Source organism: Sciurus carolinensis, chromosome 5 (assembly GCF_902686445.1).
Source record: "Sciurus carolinensis chromosome 5, mSciCar1.2, whole genome shotgun sequence".
NCBI lineage: Eukaryota > Metazoa > Chordata > Mammalia > Rodentia > Sciuridae > Sciurus > Sciurus carolinensis.
Window position 1 is genome coordinate 96,188,037 of NC_062217.1, and position 18,216 is coordinate 96,206,252.

General features: G+C 34.9%; 1 protein-coding gene across 2 annotated transcripts in view; it reads left to right on the forward strand.

Moving 5' to 3' along the window:
- The window catches only part of Prkg1 (protein kinase cGMP-dependent 1), a 1,194,090-nt gene that overhangs the window by 535,806 nt on the left and 640,068 nt on the right, over positions 1–18,216 (forward strand). The window lies entirely within an intron of this gene.

Consider the following 18,216-nt stretch of genomic DNA (forward strand, 5'->3'; position numbering starts at 1 on the left):
CATGGGTTACTTTTGATTTGATACCTATATGCATCTGTTTCCTCTCCCCCAAATATTCTTCTCTGTCCTCATTACTAAATTCTGATTTTTTTTCACTTAATAATCTTTTGAGATTCACTTAGAATCAGCCCTTCTAGGAAGCCCTCTAAGAGACACCCCTGAACCTTCCTCTGTAGTTCAATAATACCTGGTGAATTTCTCATACAGTTTTGTCCCATTGCCGACTTATGTTTCTTACTCCATTAGATTGACTACTTTTTAAATAGAAGACTACTCCATTTATTACTAAACTATAGGTGCCCAAGCCTTCCCCACGGATACATAACATGGGTCCTCAGAGAACAAAGCCTTATTAAATTTGTGAGTGGTAAGTAGTTCTGTCTTCAGACCAAGGCTCTGACAGTACTGCTGTGTATGATCTGTACTAGTCTGTACTATACTCTTCAATTATACTCTTCAATGCCCAAGTCTTGGTGTTTTTTTTTTTTTTTTTTTCCTTCCCCAGATGTAACAAGAAAGCTTCTTGCCTTAGGTAGGTTATTGTATTTGTCACGGGAAGTGAGAAAGTTTTTTGGACTTCAAAAAAAAAAAAAAAAAAAAAAGAAAAGGACACAAAGATAAGGTGTAGTATTATTGTTAAACATAATCCTTTTGCAGCAAAGGTATTTGTTCAGGTACATGTTTGTATGAGAATAGCAAGAAGAGAATAAACTAAAGTTCCTATATTTTTGTTTTTCACTTTTTTTCTGAGGTCCCTAGGAGAACTTTGCTAGAAATAAAAGGGGTTGTTATAATTTTCTATACTTTATGGCTCTAGAGTTCCCATGCTGAGCAGGAAAGACTACTCCCCTACCATAGAACAGTAACATTTTAAAATCAAAACTCACTAATTGAATTGATTAGCTACCCTCAAAAAATAACTTCCTGAAACAGAACACATTGCTTTTCTTGAAATAATTTTTGCCATTATCTATTTTTCATTATTTGGTAGAGTGAGATTTTATTGCTTAGAGATGTTCAGTTCACTTGGGAAACCAAGCTTGAGAAAAAGACAATTGCAGACTGTCTTTATTGAAGAAAAACAGAGAGAGTAAAACTGAAAAGAAAAATGGCCTTTAAATGTGTTTTAAGCAGAATGCCTCAGTTGCTTATTTGGAGACAGACTGCAACATCTACCATCTCTCAGGCCAGTTATCTGAAACTTCTCCATTTTATCAGGTTTTAGATCCTATGCTGAAATGATAGAAGCCTAATTCTGCAAGAAGCAACAATGGAACCCCAAGTGTGCATCTTTTTCCTCTGGGTGGAGTAGCTGTTGAGGACAAAATCAAGCATTTAGGAAAATCCAGTGGATTAAAAGCTGGAATAACTAGGTTCTACCTTTTCATCTGCTGATTTGGTTAAGAGATGGTGGAGGAGGAACTAGTTTTGCATCTTCCAATCTCTTTTCTCATCTGCATAATCACAAAACAGTGCTAGCTGTTCCTGGATATCCTCTAGTCCTGAAGTTACATGACCCTGAATGCTCCTGGTTTTTCTGTCTTTAGATACAACTTTATCTCACCTCAACCAAACCCCATTCCCTTGACCAGGAAGGAAGGAGTAGGGCCGAGGGAGGAATATAAAGGAGGAAGGAAGGAGAGAGGGAGGGAAGAAGGAATGTAGACAGGAAGACAGGAATGAAATAAAAAAGAATCTCAAAAACCACAACCTTAGGCACATTTTCTTTTTCTCCAACCCTTACATTGAAGTCAGTCCTAATAACACCAAATGTGAATAGTCCATCATAGTTAAATAGGTTTGGCTCATTATTGATAAATAGATTATCATTCTGAGGATATGAGAAAAGGAGTTGTATTCTGATAAGAAAATTTTAAATATTTTTAAAGTATAGTTTTACTGTACAATATAAGATTTCATAAATAAATTGAAAAACTATTTCCATAAACATCATAAAAGTTATTTATGATAAAATTTTGCATGATGCAATGCCTTTTTACACACAGAATGTTTCTGGGAAGCACAAAAGCATAAATGCTCAGTTATGTTGACCTTTATGAAATTTAAAATCTGCTTTCTTTCTATATCTCTCATTTATCACTTTGACTCCTCTTTCTCCTCAATCAGATGACACCACCCACTTCTTCCCCACCCCATGCATAAAACCATACATGCATAAAAATGTTCATGCTGACATTCTCTTTCTCCTAACCCTCCCTCTTCCTTTGTTCCTTCTGACCCCACCCCCCATCTCTGTTTAGCCATTATGGATGTTTAATTAGAAATGCTGCTGAGGAACACAACTAACTGCTGCTTCATAAAGGCCATTGGAGAGGTTGCTAGGAAAGTTCCTTGTAACATGTACATTAATCTTACTGTTCTGGGCAGCAGAATGGCCCCTAGTCACCCCACCACCACATACAAAAGCCCTCATAAAAGTACTGTCTCTGATCTGCTACTGTCTCTTGTACCCATGAATTTTGATTGGTGGAAAGACAGTCTGGAAGCTCTTGTCCATTCTAGAGTAGCAGCAAATGCTTATGTAGACAGATTTGCTCTCAGATGCTTCTGGAACTCTACTTCTGCCCTCCAACTCCCTTTGAGATCTTAGGCAAGTGATATGCCTTCTTTCAAGAGACTTCATGTTGTTAAAAGGTGATGCCGATTGTATAGTTGTCCTCACCCATGAGGATTAAATCAGAAAATGCACCACAAAGCTCTCAGCACAGTAAATTTTAATTTAGAAATGTGAAAAATGTGCCATGGTTGTACCTAAATGGCAGCATAGGATGGAGGCTCTCAGAGCACAGCCCTCTTATGTACATATCCACTTCAGCTACCACGTCAGAATTTCTGTGGGTGAGTTTGAGAAGGTGGATTTTTAATAAGGATCCCGGATGGTGTTTAGGCACCAGGAGCTTTAGAAATACTGCCTCAAGGACATATCCACAATTTAAAATTAAAACCCAATAGAAAAATTGAATTCAAAATGCCATTTCAGTTTCCTATCAAGTTTTTCTTGCACTCTCAAAAAAATTCTTTATTGTCTACCTATTTATACTGAAAATAATATATTTTAGTGTAGGAATACTTATGATTAAATGTTTCTTAATCTCTAACTTTTGAGTAAAAATTGCCAAAAAACTAAAACTTTGAGTTTGTATTTTCACAGCACCTAGTTTATTGACAACTATTAAATTTAAGTTTGACATTGCTTTAATCATCTCCAATTGTATTTTCAAGTAAAGAGAATAAAGGAAGAGAAAGGACTTTTGTGTCAGAACTCTATAAATGTTTAGCAGAATCTTTTACCAAAATGCACTGTGTCCTAACCAATTTGTGATTACAGAAAGAGCTAATCTTGACTAAGACGCAAGACAAACAAAATCACAATGTTCTATTAATAAAGAAAAGTTATATATGATGTAATGAGGATCATACTTAGTTTCCTTTTTAAAAAAATAAAGATTTTCATTTGTTCCTATTTCCATAAATCACATTATATCTACCCTACTCCCAGAGTGACCCAAGGAGACTACATGTCCTGACACACTGACTTGTGTTTTGTGGAATGTTTCTTATTCCTTGCTGCTGATATGCAAGTATAAGATAATATCAGAGATAAAACAAGCCTTTCTAAATGCTAATTGCCCAAAAGAATAAGAGCATATATTGGGCTTAGTTGAACTGAACCCAAATTTCACAATGGTTAACGCATATGGCTTAATGATAAAAATGCATTTGGTTAAAAAAAAAAAAAAAACAGTACTTCTTAGTGTTTGAAGAGACATTTGGTGAGATGAAAAAGAATCAGTAAAGAAAGTCATGGTGGTGGAGGAGTGTTTTCTTTAACTGACCTCTGGACAACCATGTAGATAAAAATCTACACTTCGTCTTCAGCATCATATTTGGGACAGACAAATGAATTAAAAATGTGAAGAGAGTGGGATGAATATACACATCGAGAATCTGAAAGCGCAATACTACTTCATCAGGGAAAATGCCTGATAGATGTGCAGCAACAGTACCAATGGGACAGAAGAGCAAGCAGGCTCCATTGATTTTTCCCTGGCTGCTCATATTCCTTACTAATGCAGTTGAGGATGTAAATAATGCATACAACAGATTGCATTAGAGGTATTGTCTTCTTATTGCATGCATAAGTCAAAGGCATTATTAGTGTATTAGAGAATCAGTTCCAGATTGCATAGTCTCTTTGCCTGTTGACTCACAAATGGGAAATTTAAGAACCAAAGCAACCAACCAAACTATCTTCATAGCTTGTTTCATGAATTGTCTTCTTCAGTAACATAAAAATTTTATAAAAGATAGTTCATGGAGAAAATAAAAGCTTTTAAGTGTAAGAAATTTTTGTTAGGGAAGACATATAAAGCAATATTACTTTGTGATCCTTCTAAGATCTTTGGTTGGTATTTCTTTTTAACTTAGGAAATATAATTGCCAAAGTCAAAAATTCTTTTTACAGATGCTATGTGATTTTCTCAAGTTTGTGTTGTTTTGTTTTATTGTATCTTCCATTGCAAAGCAGGAAGTTTCTTCCATATAAGTCCATGTTACTGATAAATAATAAAAAACATCTTCCCCTTGATCGCACATCTGTATGTGATCTACACAATGTTAATCAAATAGCTTCTTCTTCCAATAGAATCTTCTCCAGTGACACCTTCACTATCACAACAAGAGAATTGTCATTTGATTTTAGGGTCACTGTTCCATACATCATCTGTTTCTGCAGGCTTTTATCTCTCACATTCTCCTATATGATGTTTAATATCTGGCTTTGGAGAGCCATTTCAATGGTGAAGCAAACTCAGTTCTGTCTTGCCCTCTCCCCTGAGGTGGGGTCCACCTAACAGCCCAATATGCTAATTAAAAAGTTTTCAGTTATGATGGGATGAATGAGATTTATAATTGGAAAGTAGATGACCTAGAAATTCATGGTCTGTGCCCTCAAACCAAGCTAATTCCTAGACTACGTAAGAAAAGGTAAACTTTTGATTTAATAGATAGGAACACATTACCTTTAAAAAAAAGTCTATTCTGTATTTTTACTGATACTTGGACAGACTTTCCCTCTTGAAATTTAAGATTAGAGTTAGTTATAGATTTTTTTAAAATAAAATTTTTATTTTAGAGTAGTTTTATATTTGCAGAAAAGTTGCAAAGAAATTACAGAGATTTCCCCTATGCTCCATGCCCAGTTTCCCAGATTGTTAACACATCTTATGCTAGTATGAATGTTTGTCATAACAAATAATATTAACAAAAGTACAATTCAGATGTTTTAAAAATATGAGTGAAAGCAGTATTTTTTATTTGTTCTCTTTAGTTATACATGACAGTAGAATGTATTTTGACGTATTATGCACACATGGAGTACAATTTCCATTCCTCTGGTTGTACATGATGTGGAGTTACATTGGTCATGTATTCATACATGAACATTCCTCCTCCCTTCCCTTCATTCCCCTTTGTCTAATCCAAAGTATTTCTATTCTTCCCTACCACTCCCCCCCTTATTTTGAGTTAGCATCCACATATCAGAGAGAATATTTGGCCTTTATTTTTTGAGATTGGCTTATTTCACTTAGCATGATAGTCTCCAGTTCCATTCATTTACTGGCAAATGCCATAATTTCATTTCTCTTTATGGCTGAGTAATATTCCATTGTGTGTACATACCACATTTACTTTATCCATTCATCTGTCAAAGGGCACCTTGACTGGCTCCATACTTTAGCTGTGGAATCACCATTTGACCAGTTATCCCAAATTTTCTGAGGAATTTCCATACTGCTTTGCAGAGTTGTTGTACCAATCTGAAATTCCACCAACAATGTATGACTGTGCCTTTTCCCCCACATTCTCACCAACATTTACATTGTTTGTTATTCTTGATAATTGCCATTCTGGCTGGAGTGAGATAAAATCTCAGTGTAATTTTAATTTGCATTTCTCTAACTGCTCGAGATGTTGAACATTTTTTCATTTATTTGTACAATTGTATTTCTTCTGTGAAGTGCCTGTTCAGTTCCTTTGCCCATTTATTGATTGGATTGTTTTTTGGTGTGAAGTTTTTTGAGTTCTTTATATATCCTGAAGATTGATGCTTTATCTGAGGTACAGGTGGCAAAGATTTTCTCCCATTCTGTAGACTCTCTCTTCCCATTCTTGTTTGTTTTTTTCGCTTTTTACCTTGATTCCATCCCGTTTTTTGATTCTTGATTTTACTTCTTGCACTTTAGAAGTCTTGTTAAGGAAATCAGTTCCTAAGCTAACATGGTGCAGATTTGGACCTACTTTTTCTTCTATTAGGCACAGGATCTCTGTTCTAGTGCCTAACTTGATTCACTTTGAGTTGAGTTTGTGCAGGGTGAGAGAGAGAGGTTTAATTTCATTTTGTCACATACAGATTTCGAGTTTTCCCAGCACCATTTGTTGAATAGATTATCTTTTCTCCTATTTATATTTTTGGCACCTTTGTCTAGTATGAAATAACTATATGTGGATTTGTCCTTGTGTCTTCTATTCTATACTTTGGTCTGCATGTCTGTTATTTTGCCAATACTATGTCACTTTTCTTATATAGCTCTTTAGTATAATTTAAGGTCTGGTATTTTGATGCCTCCTGTAATTACTTAAATATTTATCTGTTTTAAAGTAGAGGCCAATTATAATATGTATGCAACAGGGATAGCATTCCATATCAATTCATAAGAATGACTTTGTGATTCAGTGACTAGACACTAGTGTATAACAAATGAACAACTTTGTAGATGCTTCTGTATGGCAATTGATTTCAATCTATATTTACTTAAACTCTGAAGTATCACATCTAAAATAAATTTTGCAAAAATTACTGTGTGTTTAGAAGATTTTGAACAGAAAGGCAATTTCCCCATTTGACTTTTGAAGAAAGTATTTTCTTGCAAGGTCAATCTTCTCAGTAGTAACAACCATTTACTGAGGACTATTGTGTGTCCGGTTATTTACAAGGTACTGGGCACACATCTTCAATCCTTTCAACAGCCCTGCAGAGTTAAACTATATTTTAAAGGCATAAATTGAAACTTGTCAAAGCAAGTTTCTTAGGGTTATACATCCAGGTAATGACAGATGAAGTCTATGAGAAGGAGGAGTAAGAGAAGGAAGAGGAAAAGAAATCTAGGGGAAATAATCTCATTAAAGTAAATTACATTTTTAATAAATTTCTTGTTTATGACCAATGATTTTATATTTAAATTCTAAACCTGATTAGTGGAGTGGATTATATTGTTATATTTGAATTTTGTAAACAAGGGTGATTGGTCTACATTACCATTTTAGTAAATTAATTTTAAAATAGTATTGAAAATAAGTTTATCAGAAAAATGATAGAAGCCTGCTTTTATACCAAAGACTACTAAAAAGTGTGAAAAATACTAATGAAGTTTATGTGACATGCTTCCATCTTTTACATGTTTGGGGCAGTTGTTTATAAAGAAGCTGAGAGATAAAAATTGTATCCAACTGAATGGTCCATATTAAGTGCCTGAAAGTGAATTATAATCTTTCATGACTATAGTTGTAAAATTCTGTTAGCCAAGATTTCTAAGCAGGGAAGGGTAGGAAATTTCCTGTTGATTTAGTATTGTGAGTGTGTGTGTGTGTGTGTGTGTGTGTGTGTTTATAAGGTAGAGGCTTAGGATGTTTGGAACTCTTCCTACACTTCTGACCCTGAACTCCTTCCTTGATTAGGGAGCAACAAAATAAATATATCTGAGAGAGCATCATATGGAAATGTATTATCCCCCTTTGATTACTATAATTTCTCTGTCTGATTGTCATAACCGGAGTCTCTTAAATTTGGAGCCTCCAACAGTGTTCTGTTGCCCATTTTGAAAGTACAGAGAACAACCCAGATTTATCAAGGTTACTTTTAAATATAAGTCTTATAATTTGGATAAAAATCTTTAGGGAATGTTTTGTTTCAGAATTGCTTATTAAGTAAAAAGTAAGTTTCTAAGCCAATGAACACACTAAGGTTAATTCTAAATGAGAGTTTCTAAGTTGTCTAACAGTTTTCAGATTCAGAATCTCTTTATTCTTCATCACCAGATACACAACTTGAGAGTTCATGTTTCATCTTAAAGAAGCACAATAATGTTAACATTTGGTATACTGTGGCTATAACAATAACAGTAATAAAAGTTTTTCTTTTGTTGGTATTACTCTCTCCATTGGCAAAATTGGAAAAGCACATGTATAGTAGTGATTTACATTTTTTGGTGGCAGAAGAAGGAAACATAATTTTGAAAACATCTTTATTTTCCCTCTAAGTACTACTTAAAGAATATAGAGGATTCTCAAAAACTGACAAAAATATTAATCTCAGCTACTCTGTTGATTTCTGAAAAGGGAACAAAAATAGATACCCAGGGAATGATTTGTTATCTATTGAACACATAACAGGTCACTTCTTCCACACCATCTCATTGTGATATAACCTGATTGATAAAGACCAAAATACATAGTGTTTTAGAAGTTATGAAAGTGAGCTAACTTCTGATAGTTGATAGTTGATAATTCTATTCTTTAGGTAACTGCTTTCTGGGGGGCCAAATTAAAACAATCAATAATCCAGGTACTGTGGCACATATCTGCAATCCCAGCTGCTTGGGAGGCTCAGGCAGGAAGATAGAGAGTTCAAAGCTAGTCTCAGCAATTTAGTGAGATGCTAAGCAACTTAGTGAGACCCTCTTTCACGGAGATGTAGTTCAGTGGTTAAGTGCCCATGAGTTCAATCCCCAGTACTAAAAGAAAAAAGAAATTAGTAAGCATTCTTTGATTAATTTCCACTAAAGGAATTATAGGCATCATTTTTCTAGGAAAACTTTTTAAAATCATATTCTGATGTCATAATATCTGGTAGTCATAGGATATCTGAACATAATTATATTACCTACTATGTGCCAAGTATTTCTTATGTGCTAAGAATACAGTAATGAAAAATAATCAGACAAAAATCCTGACTTCTTTATATGTTATTTGGAAAAACTAAAAATAGACTAAATAAGATTACATTTTATGTTAGATAATGGTAAGTGCTTCAGAGAAAAATGAAGGGACTAAAGCTCTGGGGCAGAGGTTAAAATTGCAGTTTTTAATCAAGTCAGGGTGACTTTGCTGAAAAGGAACAATTGGACAAAGGTTTCCAGGAGGCCAGGTAGTGAGCCATGCAGACATTGAGGACAAGAGAATCTAGCTGGGAGGAAGCGCATGCAGAGGTCCCGAGAACAGGTTCTGTTTGCAATTTTAAGATGTGGCATGTGATCTTGCACACAGAAAGAGTACAGAGTATATTTTATTAAACCAATATTAGGCTTTGTGATATTTAAAATGTTTTTCTATTATTTTCTGATACAATGATACTGTTCTTTTCTTTACCTGTAAGTAAAGTAATGAATTTGACAATATTAAAATATGCTTCACTTAACTAAAAGTAAATAGTACACTTAATATATAGGATTCTTCTATAACATTTCTGACCTTATTTCTTTCTTATCTATTCATATTAATACTTTGAAATGTTGTGACTTTCTGTCAAAATTAGTTGTGAATCTCTTTCGCAAGGTGTGTAATTGGCTATGAAATTGCACTTTTTTGATATTCTCTTCATGCTTTGCACAGAAAAATATTCACCAATCTTTTTTGCTTACTTTATTTTTGCTATGTGGACATAGTTTTACTCAGAAGAAAAAGAGAAATCTGTGAAAAGATTGCACAAAAAGGTTATATGTCCTATTGATAACTTGCTGATAAAAGCTCAGTGAATAAGTGGTACTCAAAGGCAAAATCTCCCCTATGAAATAATCACTGGTAAACAAAACACCAAACAGAAAAGATACCAAATTCTTTCAAATAATAATCTCATATTGTCCTTGCAAATTGGGACACATACTTTTTTCTTATGAATCTACAACCCTCAAAGAGTCATTCTCCATCAGTCTTTCTCTTGAGGTGTGTCCAGCTGTGTGAATAAGCTTTACCCTACACTCACATCGCTGAGGTAGCACAGGTGAACAGAGACATCTTTTCAAAGTGGGCGTGGTCTTAGCAGACCCTGTCCTGCTGCTTAGATTGCTACACCAAGAGAACTAGTTGTGATGTTCTTTATGACTAAAACAGGAAAAATAAAGCACTCACCAAAAGTTCAGTCCGTACTGAAAACATTTGAGTGCTTTCATGCTTATTTCAATCTCTAAGGGATTGGCCTTGAATTTATAATCCTAAAGGTGAGTTTTCTGTTTGGCTCATATAAATACAGTTAGCCAGCAAATTAAGCATTAAAGTGGATATGAACTTGAACTTGAGTTATCCAATGTGTAAAATTTTATCTATCAGGTTCCCAAATTACCCTTGGAAATTAAAACACATGTTCATGTTCTTATGATAAAGTCACTTTTCTGACTGTGAGGGAAAAGACCTTGTGCCTAAGTGCTAAACATTTGCTTTTGTTGAGTGAAACCAACATCAGTTATGAATGAGAATACATATATTGGAATACTGACTCCAACTTTTAGTGAACAAGTCATTTGAGAAACTGGGGGATAATGGTGTCACCTACCTGACAAGGTGTGGTAAAGCTCAAGGGAGGTTGCTAAAATATTCTCAGTGTTCTTTCAGATTTGATTCTCAACTCATATGTTTGTCAATTGGGAAATGGTAAAAGGCAGGGGAGCAGAGAGAGAGAGGGGGTAGGGGTGGGGGGATATAAGTGTTCTTCCCAAAAGAGCACCTTGAAAAGGTGAGACCTATGTATTAGGGAGATTAAAGTGTAAAGTGACTACTATAATGATTGTTTTCAGTATTGTACCAGAAATACTACTTAGGTGCCAGATGTAGCAAATATAACTTTCAAGTCCTAATGAAGGAGACACAGGTCACTGCACCCATGGCACGTCAGAACAGAACAGAAACCATCAACCTCTCATTGCACAGATGTTAGAAATGTGTGAACCCACAAAAGTTCAAATCAAATGTGCCTGCCTGAAGCAAAGATCTTCTAAGCTCTATCTCATTAGCTCCTTCCTCTCCATTTACTCATTTATAGCTTCTTTGAGTGCCTTTTATGCTCCCAGTACTACCCTGGATATTGGGAACAAATATGTGAACAAAATTCACAAATCTGTTCATATCTTTGGTAGATGACATATACAGTAAGATTAGATTTTAATTTTTTTCTCGCATTAGAGCAATGGGCTTAGGGTGGGCAAATATGTTAGTGAAGAGATATCCGTTCACACAGAAAAGTATATCATAAAAGGAGAAAACATTGCTGGCAGAGGGAACGCCAAGATCAAAAACTCTGAGGAAGAAAAAGCTTGACTGGAAGTGGGAACAGCCTGGCAGATTGGCTGGAGCAGAGTGAGAGTGGATGATCTGTATCACCAGCATTCAATATAGGGATCAGTTGGATATGGAGATGGACAGGAAGAGGATATGCCATTCAGAGAGGAATAATTATTTTTGAATAGGTAGGGGATTATGAAGTAGCCTCGTCCTGTGATCCCATATTTGTCTTCTCTTAATGTAAGTTCTTACCTCAATTTGGGAAAGAATTTACTGTGATATCTTGTTTTTTTAATTAGCTTAATTATATTTATTTCACAATTTATACATATATTAGAATGTCAAGTTGTGCATCTTATATATATGCAATTTTTATTTGTTAATCGTAACTCAGCAAAGCTGGAAAAATTGGGAAATATACAGGCCACTCAAAAAAGAGTTTTATGAATCAGATTCAGCCCAACTCCAATTTTAGTTTTCTCTGCTTATACTGAATTGGCCATCCTGGTCATCTCCTGAATGTGTCACTCCTTACTCACTTCATAGAGGAGGATATCCCATGGACTGGTGGTTCAGACAGGAGAGATGAGCCACTTCTCTCCACTCATACCTGTAGCACCAAAGCAGAAGAAAGCCTCCAGGTTGGTAAGCACAGAGCCCTGGGACCTTTCCCTGTCCAAGCTCATCTGCCTTCCTGAGCACTTGTCTCAGTAAGCAAGGGCTGATTTCCTGGCAGCACTTATATTGTTAGGTTAAGTTTTGTACTTCAGAGCATTTGGGGACATCACATCATCCAGTGGGACTTTACTTGGCCACAGTACATCTTCCTAAAGGAGGAACTAAGAGTTTTATATTACAAGGTTCTGCCAGATACAGTGCAAAAAGCAATTAACTGATTTTTTTGAAAACCACACTGGTGTCTTAAAGCATTTCATTTGACATTTTTCCAGGGATGGCAAATATTGGACCCTAAATTTGATGGAGAAAAGGTTTTCTTGGCTGCTTTCTTGCCTTTCAGCTTGTTGGCAGCATCAGTCCTTGAGAATCATCCCTCCCCAAAGAAAAATGACAAGAGCTGCTAATCTAGAGAGGAAACATGTAATTTAAATGTGAAGCTACTTCATGTTTTGCCCTTACAAGAAAAAAACATTAAAGTTGAAAGTAGACTTGGGTATTTCATTTCTTCCCTGTGTTGGAAAATCTTGAGGTTGTAAATAATCAGCATATTATCCTAATTAGTGGAATAAGATCTCTATTTTTTGGAGATTTTTTGATTCAATTGTGCATACAGTGCAAAGAATACATTTCTTAATTTTATCAATAAGTCTGTAGGTAGAGCACAATAGAAATAATTTTAATCATATTTTCTGATAGTTTTTAAATACTAATCATAGTTTGCACAAATGCTGACTTCTCTGTTTTAAAATAGGGACTCTTTGCCTTTAAGTAGCTTTATAGTAAATATTGAATCACAAAGGTTAATGTCAAATAGTAAATGCTCTTCAGTGTCCCTCTACCCTATACTAAAATATAAATAAATAAACCAACTCCAAGAGCAGTATAAGAATTTGTACAGCATCATCACACCTTGCTTTCCACCTTGCACTCCATATACTGTGAGGAAAATGGAGATCGCAAAATCCTTGCTTACTTGGTCACCTTGTATTGACCACAGGTGGTTCGAAGGTTGTATTGGTACCACAGGTGGTACCAATGTTGTAGCAAAGAAGTGCTGGCTACAAAAATGTGAAAGTGATGATGCTGGGTGTAGCATGGGCAGACTAGATTCTTCCGGGTGCAGATCTTCCAGTAAGGGTCTGAAATAGTATAATTCAGAAACCAGTTAACATATAATAAGGTACACAACTATTAAGCACTGCTAGCCCTGTATGTACTTCTTGTATATTTAGAAGATTTTTGATTTCTTCTTTCTTCTTTTCTAACCCATGCATGTTTATGTCATCTTCTTAGAGGGTACAACCATTTGCTAAGCATGGAAGACAGTAGAGACTGAAATTTAAAATGAGATGATGTTTTCTCTGACAAAATTGAAAAAATGTGCCTGACTACAGTGGCTTCTTATAAACTGATGTTTTTAATGTACTTTTTATTCACTCCTAAGGTGCCAAAGCACAGAGGAAAGGATAATCAACTACAAAGTATTTGTCTTCATTAAATATGTGAATGACAGGTACGAATTAGAGTCTTAGTTATTGTACTATCATATTCAGATTAATTTATTCAAAGGAACATCAAAATATCTTCATTAAATATGTGAATGACCTGCCTTCTATGGCAAGCTAGGTCAGGAATTATAAATTTATAATGCTTACCATAATGTCTGCCCCTTATAAAGTATGTCCTATGGCCTAGGTAGTGTTGAGCATGTGGTGTACTCCAATTTGTTTAATCTAAATCACTAGGTGTGAGGCAGGTGCCGTTTATAGAAGAGAACACCTGTGTCAAGAAAGGTGTGGTAACTTGCCAGAGTCTCTCAGCTTGAAAATGGAAGAACCAGGTTTCAAACCAAAGCAGTTTAAGGACTGCTTTAGAAATCCAAACTCTGGTTGTATGGTGTTGAACAAACTATTTTTTCTGCATTTGTTTCTTTAGCTGTTAATTATTATAAATTGTACCTCCCTGATATGATTGCTATGAGTATTAAATGAAATATTGCATGTAAGTGGGGACAGTATGGCTCAGTACATAGTAAGCTAGTGCTACTAGCTAATATGATGTGTTTACACTTCAATTCTTTAATTGACAGCTACTAATCTGAAGCTCTGATTTTTCTAGATCATTTTGATGTTCTTTTGAATAGATTCATTTGAATATGAAGGTATAATAACTAAAACTGTAATTCTGATATAGCAATTTGTTATGATTTGAATATGAGGTATCCCCCAAAAGCTCCTGTTAATGCAGGAATATTCAGAAGTGAAATGATTAGATTATAAGATCTGGGATTTTAAGGGACTGACTGGGTGGTAGCTATAGGCAAGTAGGACCTGTTTGGAGGAGGTGGGTCACGGGGGCATGCCCTAGAAGGGTTCATCTTCCCTGTAGCCCCTTTCCCCCTATCTCTCTCTCTCTCTGCTTCCTGATACCTCCATGAACTGAGCAGTTTTTCTGCACTGGGTTCTTCCCCCATGATGTGCTGCCTCACCTTGGGCCAAGAGCAAACAAGTTTGCCAGGTATGGACTAAGGCCCCTTAAACTATGATCCCCAAATAAACTTTTACTCCTCTAAGTTCTTCTTGTTGGATATTTTGGTCACAGCAATGCAAAAGGTGACTAAAACACAATCCAAATTGAATATGTATTATGAACAGGCATATTATATATGGAAGATAAATTGGTATATATGTGTATATACATACACATGTATGTGTGTGCAATCCTGTATCCATGTTAGCTACTATTACTATTATTATTATCAAAATCATTATCCTTGTTTTCATTTTTAGAAAATAGTTTGTTGAAAAGAACAGTGAGTTAATAGACAAATAAATCTTATATTTAGTCTCAAATGTGTGCTATCTCAAAATTATGATTTTTCTCATCATAGAATGGGATAAAAATATGTGTCCTATTTCATTAGATTGTTCTGAGAATCTAATGAGAAGCCATGGATAAAGGTGATGTGAGAATTGCCAAGTGCTATACACAGGGTGTAGTATTGGTGTAATCAAAAGTGAGAAAGAGAGGAGAAATGTTTCATATGAGGGTGGAGCAGTACATTTTAAGAGAAATCAAAGGAAATTTTCATGAGCTCTCAGGTTCAACCTGAAACTCTTGCTGCAAATGAGATAATATCAAAGGATGAACATACTGATGGAAGATTTTTGTTTGACATCTACTTGGGAAACATAAAATGCTTTTCATAAACAAGCATGGTGGAGATAATAAGAATTATAAAGTATAATGGGAAAGGATTTATTATTTTCTGTATAGCAGATCTTGAATTTCCACTGGCACTTTATCTAATCAGTTGACATATGATATGTATGTTATTATGGCACTTTCAGCCTTAGAGAAATGTGCAAATCAGCTTGACATACACTGTATATTCTGAGAAAACTACAGGCATAAAACTTCATACCTCTTACTGAAAAGCAGCAGACATATTGAGCAGGTGGGGGTGGGGTGGGAAATAGGGACATTAGCATTTGTTGTTTCCTAGCAAAGGAACACTAAAACAATTTGTGGTTGTCATATTTGAACATATAAAATTAAAATATTTTTCAAACAACAATTTGCCATATTGATGGTTCCCATTTTTACTTTAGTAAAATTCTAGTAAAGGATATTCTTTTAAATATTTTCTGACAGTCCTTCCAATTTGAAAATCTGAGCTGTCAGAAATCATTATGTCAGTCATAACTGTGCTATGTGATATTTTGCATTTAGATTGAGTCTTTCAATCAATAAAAACTATATTAGAGTGCTTTCAAGATCATTCTTATAGAGTAGTAAAAGAAAATAGTTTAAGACTAAGTGTCTTTCCATATTTCATAAAATATACTGGATAAATTTAATGCAAACCAAAAGAATGGGACTCCCATGTCTTTATTGGGACAGTGTCTTAGAATCAGAGAATTGTGAAGCGTTTAGTGCTGAAAGGTATCTTGGACATCTTCCAGGTCACATCCCCATTTACAGATGAGAAAGTGGAGCCATGCAGTGGTCTAAACAAATGGTTCTAGTCTCAAACTCTGGTTTCTGCAGCATCAATGTCAACCAGGAATAGCTTAGAAATACAAAATTCTTGGGGCCTATTCCCTAAGATCTACTGAAAGTCTGGAATGGGGCTCATCAATCTGTACTTTAGTAAACTCTCCAAGTGACTCTGATATGTGCTAGACCTTGGGCTAGATTTTAATTCTAATGCCTACTGCAGTGTTTTTTCCCAATGCACCATGTGATTGTTTTCCTCTTCCCTCTTCCTGTCAAAGTGTTTCTCTTTAGAATTGAGGGGGATGAAAATCCACATTCAACTATGTCCACATGCACCAAGTATAGTGGAGAAACCAAGGAAATTATTTTCTAATACAATTCTAAAGGTACCTTTGCCTGACTTGAAATCCATTAGATGAAAGTAGTATTCTTAAAACTTTAAACAATTTAACAACATAGATAATTATCTCATTTCCTAAATTCACAGATCTCTGAGTCTTCTGGAATCTCTAAAAGCTATTCATTAATACTCATCTTACTTTATACTATTTGGAAGGAACCCTAAGACCTTGACTAAAATAGGTCACTCCTATATCTCTTCATCTGTCTTGCTTTATCTAGATTAATAAACAACTCCAAAGACTGCTAAACAGAGCCCAAGAAATATTCTAAAAATTTCCCTTAACCAGCAATTAACCAATACATCCGTAACTACCCTGTAAATTATGCATATTGCTTTGAATTCTTATGTGTTATTTAGAATGCTGAATAGAGAACAAATAAGAAATAATACATATTGTATTTAATCACTAAAAGTAGATTGCTATTATTGAACTGAATAATATGTAAATTATTCTTTTGATTGGCTTGAATTGGTTTACTTAGATTCATCATAATTCTCTCATAAAATGATTGTAATTGTCCTTTTGCAAACAAATCAGGTACATGTTTTTAATCAGTGAATACTAAAGATGCAATGAGAACCTTTTGCTGGAGACATGAGCTGATTTACCATGAAGCTAATAAACTTTAAATGCAGAGGCCCACCAAAGCCCAGTGCCTAATTTTTTATTTGTTAATTGCTTTTTCATAAATAGGGACCCCCATATCACATAAGCTCAAGCCTGACAAAGTCTACATCTAAACTTTGGCTAGGGAGTTTTCTCTGTCAGTGGAATACTGCACATGCTGAATTGGGCAAAAGCCTTTCCATTTATGCTCAATGAACATTGAACCAAAATGAGTACTCATGTCAGTTTTAAAGTAGGTAGAAATTGTTTCTGTGTAAGTGCCTTGACAGTTGCCAGTGGTTTTGTATTAGCATTAGAGTGGGTTGTCAATCACTTCTTTAGCATTTTAGATTTCCTTTCTCTTGAATAGAGATAGACAAGAAGCACTTAGCAGCTTACCATAATCTTAGTCAATGGAGTGTGTATTCACACACATAAATCTAAGTCTCTCAACATTTTCAAAAGAAAGGCAACTTTACTTTTGGTCAATTCTGACCCTGGGAATTCGAAAACACATTTTAGTTGAAAATTTATAAGAAAAGCATCCTCATTCATTTCTGAAGTCAAGTATAGATACTTCTTTGATTTGCTTCTGTGGCTTATATCTCTGATGTCTTGAAATGACAACATGATTTACATCTTCACTTTAGTGAATTCTTTTTTATCATTGAAAGAGATTAAAAAATGTAGCTCTAAAAATGACCCAGTTTAAGTAGGCTTGGATATTATAACTAATTTCAAAAATCTCAAGGAGAGGGTTACATGATTTCTATGGTCCTTTCTGGTTGGCCTTTTAAAAATTGATATATTGACAGCAATGCATTTGAATCAGTCACTGCAATAGAAAGGGATTAATGAGGAAAACAATTATTCTAACAGATTCTGTGTCAATATACAGATTTTTTAAATTAACTAGCCATTGCCTAGCCCAAATTATTCTTTGTTAGCTTCAATTCCCTTGGCTATCAAAAGTAAGTGATACCTGGTAGAGATTTGTGAGAATAAAGTACATTAAACTTCTAGATTGGTGTCCGATCTACAGTTAACAAATACAAAACAGACTGTATCTTTTTCTGTGAATAATCAGAGGTGTATTTTGCATACGTGAAATCACATGGAAGATGCAGGTTGAGAATGAAAGGATCTCTTGCTTACCCTTGTCTGCATTTGGACAGGG